Source organism: Pseudochaenichthys georgianus, unplaced genomic scaffold (genome assembly GCF_902827115.2).
Source record: "Pseudochaenichthys georgianus unplaced genomic scaffold, fPseGeo1.2 scaffold_466_arrow_ctg1, whole genome shotgun sequence".
NCBI lineage: Eukaryota > Metazoa > Chordata > Actinopteri > Perciformes > Channichthyidae > Pseudochaenichthys > Pseudochaenichthys georgianus.
Window position 1 is genome coordinate 154910 of NW_027263030.1, and position 9003 is coordinate 163912.

The following is a 9003-nucleotide window of genomic DNA, read 5'->3' on the forward strand; positions in this document are numbered from 1 at the left end:
AAGAGAGAATCATTGAATGTAATTGTTCAAGGTTTATGGCTGAAAAGCATTCTAGTTTACTATCTAGTGTAATATTAGAACTTACGTTTCCGGGAGCTGTTGATAACACTATATTGGTCAAAGGCAAGAGGTCATTAATTTTGTTTCTAAGAGTAACAATTTTATCGTTATAAAAGCACATAAAATCATTACTACTGAGTGCTATGGGAATAGAAGGCTCAATCGAGCTGTGGCTCTCTGTCAGCCTGGCTACAGTGCTGAAAAGAAATCTTGCATTATTCTTATTCTCATCTATTAATGAAGAGTAGTAGGCTGCTCTCGTTTTACGCAGTGCTTTCTTATATTCATTGAGAGTAATATGCCAAATTAAACGAGATTCTTCAAGTTTAGTGGAACGCCATATCCTTTCAAGTTGTCTAGACTTTTGCTTTATTTTGCGGGTTTCGGCATTATGCCATGGAGCTAATCTATGTTGTTTTATTTTCTTCTTTTTCAAAGGAGCAACAGAGTCTAATTTTATTCGCAGCGCATCTATAGCACTATCAACAACATGATCAATTTGGGGTGGTGTACATTTTGTATAAGTTTCCTCCCCTACATGCAGACATGCTATCGAGTTAAGTATTGGTGGAATCTCTTCCTTAAATGTGGCTATAGCACTAACAGATAGGTTTCTGCTGCAAGAGCTTTTGACTAATGCTTTGTAGTCTCGTAATAGTACTAAAAAAGTTACTAAGAAATGGTCGGATAAAGCAGGATTATGCGGTTCGACTAATAGTTGCTCAATTTCAATACCATAAGTCAGAACAAGGTCGAGAGTGTGATTATAGCAGTGGGTTGGTTTATTTACACTCTGACAGAAACCAACAGAATCTAATATAGAGTTAAATGCAACAGTAAGGCTATTTGTATCATCGTCAACATGAATATTAAAGTCACCTAGGATTGTATGCAATTATGTCATACTACAATGAACCTAGACTTTCAACTAAATGAATATATTATACATTTCCTGAAAGCTTGGATCCTAAGCAGTCATGGAAGCTTGGTTTCATATTTTTAAAACAAAGTTAGGGCTATGAAAATCCTCTTTGAACCTTTTTAATATTCAACTTTTCATAAAAGCAGGACTATGTTCACTGATTTTGGCCCGTTATCTCAGGATGAGAAGGGCTCTCATAGATAATGCACATATCAATGCAGAGCTTGGATTAATACGTATCCAATGAGACCCTGCAAGTCATTCTCAAACCTTGTGGAGACAAAAATGTCCAGGTGCTCATATGAACTCTACTTATTTAACTTGTTAAATGTCCACCGTTATGGGACTGTAGCTCAGGCCAGCTTTGTCCCTCAGCCTTGTTTCATACATCAATGCAAAGCTCAGACTGAGACATTTCCATAGACACCATGAATATCAATGTCAGACCTTGTTTAGACAAACAGTGACCAATAAAGAGATGTGAATTATGTGTTAAACGCCTATTGCAAAAAACACAACTGGTGGTTTCTAAGTTTTGACCTGCTTCAAAATGTCCATTGCTGTTCATTTCACCATTAATTAGTACAGGCCAAATGTAAGGGGAGAGAAACACAGCAGAATCACTGCAGAATCATGTCTGTGTGCAGGCTCTCACACTCACAGACACCCAGGCTGATGCAGCTGGCTTCTGTAGCCAGTAACACATTCATGTGCGTTGATATCTGGTAATAACTAACACATGTGTCAGTTAACCCGAGATCTCAACATTCACAGACAGTCGGGGTATATTAGTTTTTGTACTTCATTATTGGCTTAACATGTATTAAATTGGACATATTATACATTTCCTGAAAGCTTGGATCCTCAGCAGTCATGGAAGCTTGGTTTCCTATTTTCAAAAAATAGTTAGGGCTATGAAAATGCTCTTTGAACATTTTTAATATTCAACTTTTCATAAAAGCAGGAATATGTTCACTGATTTTGGCCCGTTATCTCAAGATGAGAAGGGCTCTCATAGATAATGCACAGCTTGGATCAATGTGTATCCAATGAGACCCTGAAAGTCATTCTCAAACCTTGTGGAGACAAAAATGTCCAGGTGCTCTTATTAACTCTACTTATTTAACTTGTTAAATGTCCACCGTTATGGGACTGTAGCTCAGGCAAGCTTTGTCCCTCAGCCTTGTTTCATACATCACTGCAAAGCTCAGACTGAGACCTTTCCATAGACACCATGAATATCAATGTCAGACCTTGTTTAGACAAACAGTGACCAATAAAGAGATGTGAATTATGTTTTAAACGCCTATTGCAAAAGACACAACTGGTGGTTTCTAAGTTTTGACCTGCTTCAAAATGTCCATTGCTGTTCATTTCACCATTAATTATTACAGGCCAAATGTAAGGGCAGAGAAACACAGCAGAATCACTGCAGAATCATGTCTGTGTGCAGGCTCTCACACTCACAGACACCCAGGCTGATGCAGCTGGCTTCTGTAGCCAGTAACACATTCATGTGCGTTGATATCTGGTAATAACTAACACATGTGTCAGTTTTTGTAACTGTTTTATTGTGAAAATACTTCCAGTTAGCTTTCGCCTGTGGTTAAAGTTTATTTTGAAAAGCTATTCCGGAAGGGATCACCGAAATACCAACAGTAGCTTGACTTCAGGTTTTACGGAAAACACGATTACAGCCGTTAAAATGTATTAAATACAAAGTCATGAAATAAATGAGGAGGAGAAAAGGCGTGTGGAAGTAAGCAATGAATGTAAATGTTGAAATCCTCTGTTATGTGCGATATCAGACATTGGTGAAAGGAGGGTTAGATTACGTCACAGCAAAGGGGGATGCAGGCAGGCAGGAAGAACGAATGTGTGTCGGGCACTTCTCCACGGCCCGGACTGCGAGAGGAAGCTGCAGCTTCTCTCCCCCTAACTACCTTCTGTTTGTTTTGTAAAGTACGCATTTGAACCTCCTTATTTTAAGTTTCTCTCCTGGACGCGAGGACAAGGAATATCCTAATAGTAGCCCTGCTAGGTGATCAAATCCAAGCAGTGTGTAGTTTTCAGCATTCAGGATTCTTCATCATAGTAGCATGTAGCTGTGCGTTTTCAGTATTCTTCAACCTAATTCTTCATCATTGTAACATGTAGCTGTGCGTTTGAGCATTCAGGAGGATAACAGAGACGAGTAAGCAGGAGAGATGCCTTCGCTGCGATGCATCAGGACTGAGTGAGCCGAAAAGGGCTTCTGCACTCTTTTATTTATATATATAGGTTGTTGCGGCAGAGTCATTCTTTGGTGGGGGCTCTAAGGCCCCCCTCTGCCTCCGCGCGTCCTTTTGTGAATGGGTCAGATTAACAGAGGAAGAATTCACAGCAACCATTGGTAAGGTTATAACAAATATGCTGATTGAATGGCAAAAGATACAATAACACAACTTCACGAAGTAATCCGGATTACCCCGGCTCTTGTTCCTCCCGCCGGGAGATCTAACTTACTTGTCTTGTCAGCCGGAGGAAGAAGAGAGTGAACACACAAACACAGACAGGAGATACAGAGGTACCATGGGGAGGAGCCGGGGGAGATTCTCCTCCCACAGAGCCCATCCTGCAGCATTTCAGAAACTCTAGTTGTGTCTGAAGAATATTCCCTTGTTCACAAAGATATATACAAAGGTTTAATTTTCTCATATTTCCAGCTCCTGGTTACACAGTGGCTTATTATTAATAAAAAGTAATTAAACCCACACATATACTATTCAAGATATGTAGACTTCCCTGAAACATGACATGCTAGAGATCTTAAGCAGAATATACTCTCATCCACCTAGCGCCCTATCCTGCATACCTACACCTCCCCCACAGAGAAATAAAACCCTGTTTACTCCAACCAGCCCAGAATGTTTATGGCCATTTTAGTCCTCACATTTATGAAAGGATAAAACCGAGAAATCAATATAAAACACAAACACAGGTATTGTTTTGAGCAATAATCCCATCTAGCTTCTGCTAGACACACTTCTTCCCCAAACATCTTTAACGAACACACATCTTTATCATTAACAGAAGTCGATTGTTCTTCTTAGCTTAAGGGCTTCTGTGAACTTCCTTTCACCTCGAAGTCCGCTTTACTGGACTGAATACATTTATTGATAATTCAGAAGGACTATTGTCTCTCTTAACTGTGTGACTCAATTCTGAAGGCTTGTTATGGGTCTGCCTGTCATGCATCATTAACTACAAGAATGTAACTGCATTAAATCTGAGGAAAATCCCCCCCTGGCTTCCCCTGTCACTTGCCCAGAGTATTGATAATTAATAGAGAAACTCAAGGGGCCTCCTTGGAAATTGCAACAAGACTTTCTGCCATTTCAAATGTAACACTTCTTAAATATCAGATGATAATAATCTTCAAGGTGTGGGAGGAGCTTATTCGTCTGAGTTTCTTGAAGCTACCGTATGTTCCCGTAAGCAGGTAAATTGCCATGTATTTTCTTAATCCTATGTTTGACCTTTGTAATAACCCCAATAAAATGTTCATTACAAATTGTTATGTTGTCTCCTTATTTATTTACAATTCAATTGTTCCCTTAATTAATTTCAAGTGGGCCGCCATGTTAGTTTCAAGGCATGAGGAGGAGTAAGCACGTGGGCGTCCGTGAGACTGACCGTTGAGCGGCCCGACCAAGCAAGGAGGCAGAGAGTTCAAACATAACCCGGTGTGGGCATTTATTACTCCTTGAGGTACATGACACATCCTCAATCTTACTGTTTCATGTGAACACAGTCACCAGCAACAAGGATCTCACACACACTACCTGTCCACTGACAGGGAAACCAGAGCCTAAATACACACACACTAATCAGGCAAATAACACAGGTGAGGGGGGAGGAGACAACACAGGGCACCAGGTGAATCCAATCACCAGCCACAGACAAAACAGGAGGGGAAACACTTTCAAACTAAACCACATGTGCAATATTACAAGGCCCGAAGCCGTCAGTTCACAGTGACAAAGTTACCTTTGTCACAGCGTCCATTTTAGGTTACAACCTGCAAAGGGTTTGACGGTTAGGATTAGAATAATAGTGAGGAGGAGAGAGTATCAGGCAGTGAATTATAAGGGGCTGCCAGAGAATGAACCTGCCACAGAAATGAGAACATGGGGCACTCGCTGAGTCAGGGAAGAAAGGGTTTGAATCCTGCTGCCAAGACGGCTACAGGACTGAATGCACTGGCTATCCTTGCTCTCCACCGAGGCAGATCTAATTCCCACCTTAGACCCCAAGAAAAATTAAATGACGTTGAGTGATAGCTACCATAGTAGTGTTTTCACTATCACTCACATATAACAATTATAATACACATCTTCAGTAGTAAACCCATGAGTCTTTGATTATTTCGGCTTATTATAACTAAACAATCTCACCCCAGGATAGCCCTGAAAGGTGATCAAATCCAAGCAGTGTGTATTATAGGAACATGTAGCTGTGTGTGTGAGTTTTCATCATTCAGGAGGATATGCAGCTATACACGTGAGCAAGAGATGCATTCGCTGCGCTGCATCAGGACAGAGTGAGCCAGAAAGGGCTTCCACACGCTGTTTATATAGAGGTGTAGGAGGGGCTTATTTCCCATGTAACTGTCGTGGTTCTCAGAGATGACACAGATGAAGGTGGGCCAGCCCTGGGCAATCCCCCAGTTCTGGGGGGCGATGTCTCAAGAGGCGGGTGCAATCGGGGCGTTACCCACTCTGGGCCGTCCTCTCCAGGCTTGGCTCCTGAGAGGGACAGGCTGAGACAGGGGCTGCGTCTCAGGTCGACTATTTTAATTTCCTCTGTATCACCGGAAGTTGATTTGTCTGCGCCATCTTGAGTAGCGTCTATTAGAGCAGGGGTTCCCAACCTTTATTGTGCCAAGGACCGGCAGATACATTAAAAAAAAATCGCGGATCGGTTGTCAATTTTAACTGATTTTAATATTTACTCACCACCAGCAGGTAGCAACAGAGGCTAATTGTATGTAACAGCCTGAAAAAATACTAGAACAATATGCATCCAAAACATATGAACAACGTTTAAGAAAGAACCGGTGTCATTTTTTGGTTTTTCGGAAAAAACGGAAAACCAAAAAACCGACGTTATTCAGTTTTTAAACCAAAACGGGAAAACAGATAAATCAACGTTTTGGTTTTGATTGTATGATTTACGGATAATCCATCGAATCCTGGGAAAACGAGGAGAAGGCGCATTATGAAAGTGGGGTGTGTGTGTGTGTGACATTTTATCATATTTTATTTATGCATTTCCATATGCATGAGTTATACAATATAATATGCCATCACTTTTCAGGCCTGGAAGAGGAGGAGGTGGAGGAGGAAGAGGAGGGAGAAGGCCAGGTTATCAAACTGAAGGCAGAGGTGGCCAACTTAAACAAATGTGGGGGTAGAGGCCGTGGACTCAGCCTTTTTCCCTCGGTGCACCGTACAAGTTAGACGGCTAATATGGCCCCCGGGCCCCCGCTAATCATGTTTTTATCATGTTATCATTATGTTTATTATGCATATTGTGTATACTGTTTTTGTAAAAATCATGTGATAATTAAATAAATAAAACAACTTTTAATAACGTTTAAGGTTCCCAGGGGTTGATACAGTGCCAGGTATCAGACTATTTAAACAAAGTTTACCCAGGATTCAGACACCTTCCCTGGCTTGTAAAATGCGGTGATGCGCCCTGGAGGTATCAGACTATTTACACAAAGTTTACCCAGGATTCAGACACCTTCCCTGGCTTGTAAAATGCGGTTATGCGCCCTGGAGGTATCAGACTATTTTAAACAACTTTTCCCCGCCTTTGAAACACTTATTCCTGGGTTTTAGCCTGTCATTTTTGCAAGATATCATTTAACATTGAAGCTCTCCTGGAAATTGACATTCTGTCCATCTCCAGGAGAGCTTCAATGTTAAATGATATCTTGCAAAATGACAGGCTAAAAATCTCTTCCAAACGTTTAAAAACACTTTCCCCGACAATTTAAACATTATGTCTGGCTTGTAAAGTGCAGTGGTCGTATCAGACTATTTAAAGGGTTACCAGGGCGATGAAAACATCCTCCACAGGAGGGTGGGTGGCAGGGTGGGATTTTCACGGCGGCCATGACGGCCATGGCCGTCGTAGCCCCTCGGTCTGGCCGTTATGCCCCACAAATAATTGTATGTCCTACGGCCACCATGGCGTTTGGGCCCCTCACACTGTTAAAAGTTGCTTTAAAAGCGTCAGAACAGTGGTTTCTGAACTGCATTATGCTGCGTTCACAACGGACGCAATGCGGATATTCTCATCGCTCTAACCCAGGGGTGGGGAACCTTTTTCCTCTCAAGGGCCATTTCAATTTTTTCAACATCCTCCGAGGGCCATACAAATGATTGACCTCTGCTTAAAAATCACAGCCCATTCATTTGGCCTTTCTTTCATGCTGTGCAAAGAAAAAGCAACTTCTTAGTCCAGATATCTTGCCATGACTCGCGCATGCATGCACGTGCACGGTGTGGCATGACTACCAAACAGAAAGATATGGACACAATATGTGTGCAAATGTATTTAGTTTCCTATCCATATGGACATTATTTAAGTGGGAGGGACCTAATCCCCTCTAGGGGGGTCCGGGGGGCATGCTCCCCCGGGAAGGTTTTTTTTAAATATTGAAGTTAAAAGCATCAATTTGGTGCACTTTGAGAGAAAAATGAAGAGATCTATGGAAAAATCTCTCAACACCCATATGAAACAGAACTGTGAGCAGATTTACTTTTTCTTTATGGATATTTTACAAATCACTCTCCTTTCAAACTGTATTCTTGTTTATTAATAACAACTTTTGTTTACTGTCATATAGTATTTTATAGCCTACCTGTTTACTTTATTCTCCTGTTTTTTGATAACTATAATGATCATATAAAGATGTGCCTTTACCTCACTGGTTGGAGAAAACGCTTCTTATATTCGTTAGCATAGCTAGCTAACCAGATGCTAATAACAACAAAGTTATTGACTGTATGATCAGTATGACAGATGAACAGATCGCCACTGGGCTTACAACTAAAGACACAGCCACGCAAAAACTGCAGCATATGTACGGATTTATGGATACTGCAATTTTTGAAGTCCCGTAGCGGCGTTCTGGTGCTCTCCGTCAGAACTGCACCCCTGTCAGACGAGACATATACCACGTGATGACACGTTAGGCTCGTGTTGTGTTCAAGGACCATGACCGTTGCCAGGAACAACAGGCACTCGCTTGTTTAATTATTTTGCGGTCAAGATTTCTTTAACTGTTTGCGTGTGTTTATAAATTACCTCGAGGGCCATACCAAATGGTCTCGCGGGCCGTATACGGTCCGGGGGCCGGAGGTTCCCCACCCCTGCTCTAACCGCTGGAGTTTCACCGCGGCTGTCAGCTGTGTTTACTCCTGTCATTCAAACAGGACGCGCTGGAGAGGGGGCGGGGCTTATATCCATGTAAATACTGTGGTGGAAACCAACTACGACCAAATTAACCTATGTTACCGTGATTTAATTGTAATACACGTTTCAAAATGATGCCGAAGTAACTAAATACTGATAACGGTTAGTAAAAACCATGCTTTAATGCTTTGACAAGTGTGCAGACAAGACGGCATGCAACAACCTTTTAAAATGCGCGTTTTGTGAATGGAGATTGGATCGATCAGGCTAAACCAGGGGTCAGCAACCTTTTTGACCAAAAAATGTTTTGTCTGGAGCCGCAAAACATATTAGTTTTTTATTGTTATATCAGACAAAATCTACAGTATTTTTGCATTCATTAGGCTATTTATTACATGATATAAAACTGTTAACCTTTAATAAGAAACAAAGAACTCTTATAAGGAGAATTAAAAATAATACACAGGCCTACTTTAAAATAAATTAAACACAGCACTTGGGGAGTCCTCTGCACATTTGAAGGGGAAAAAAACATTAAAATGGGCCCACTT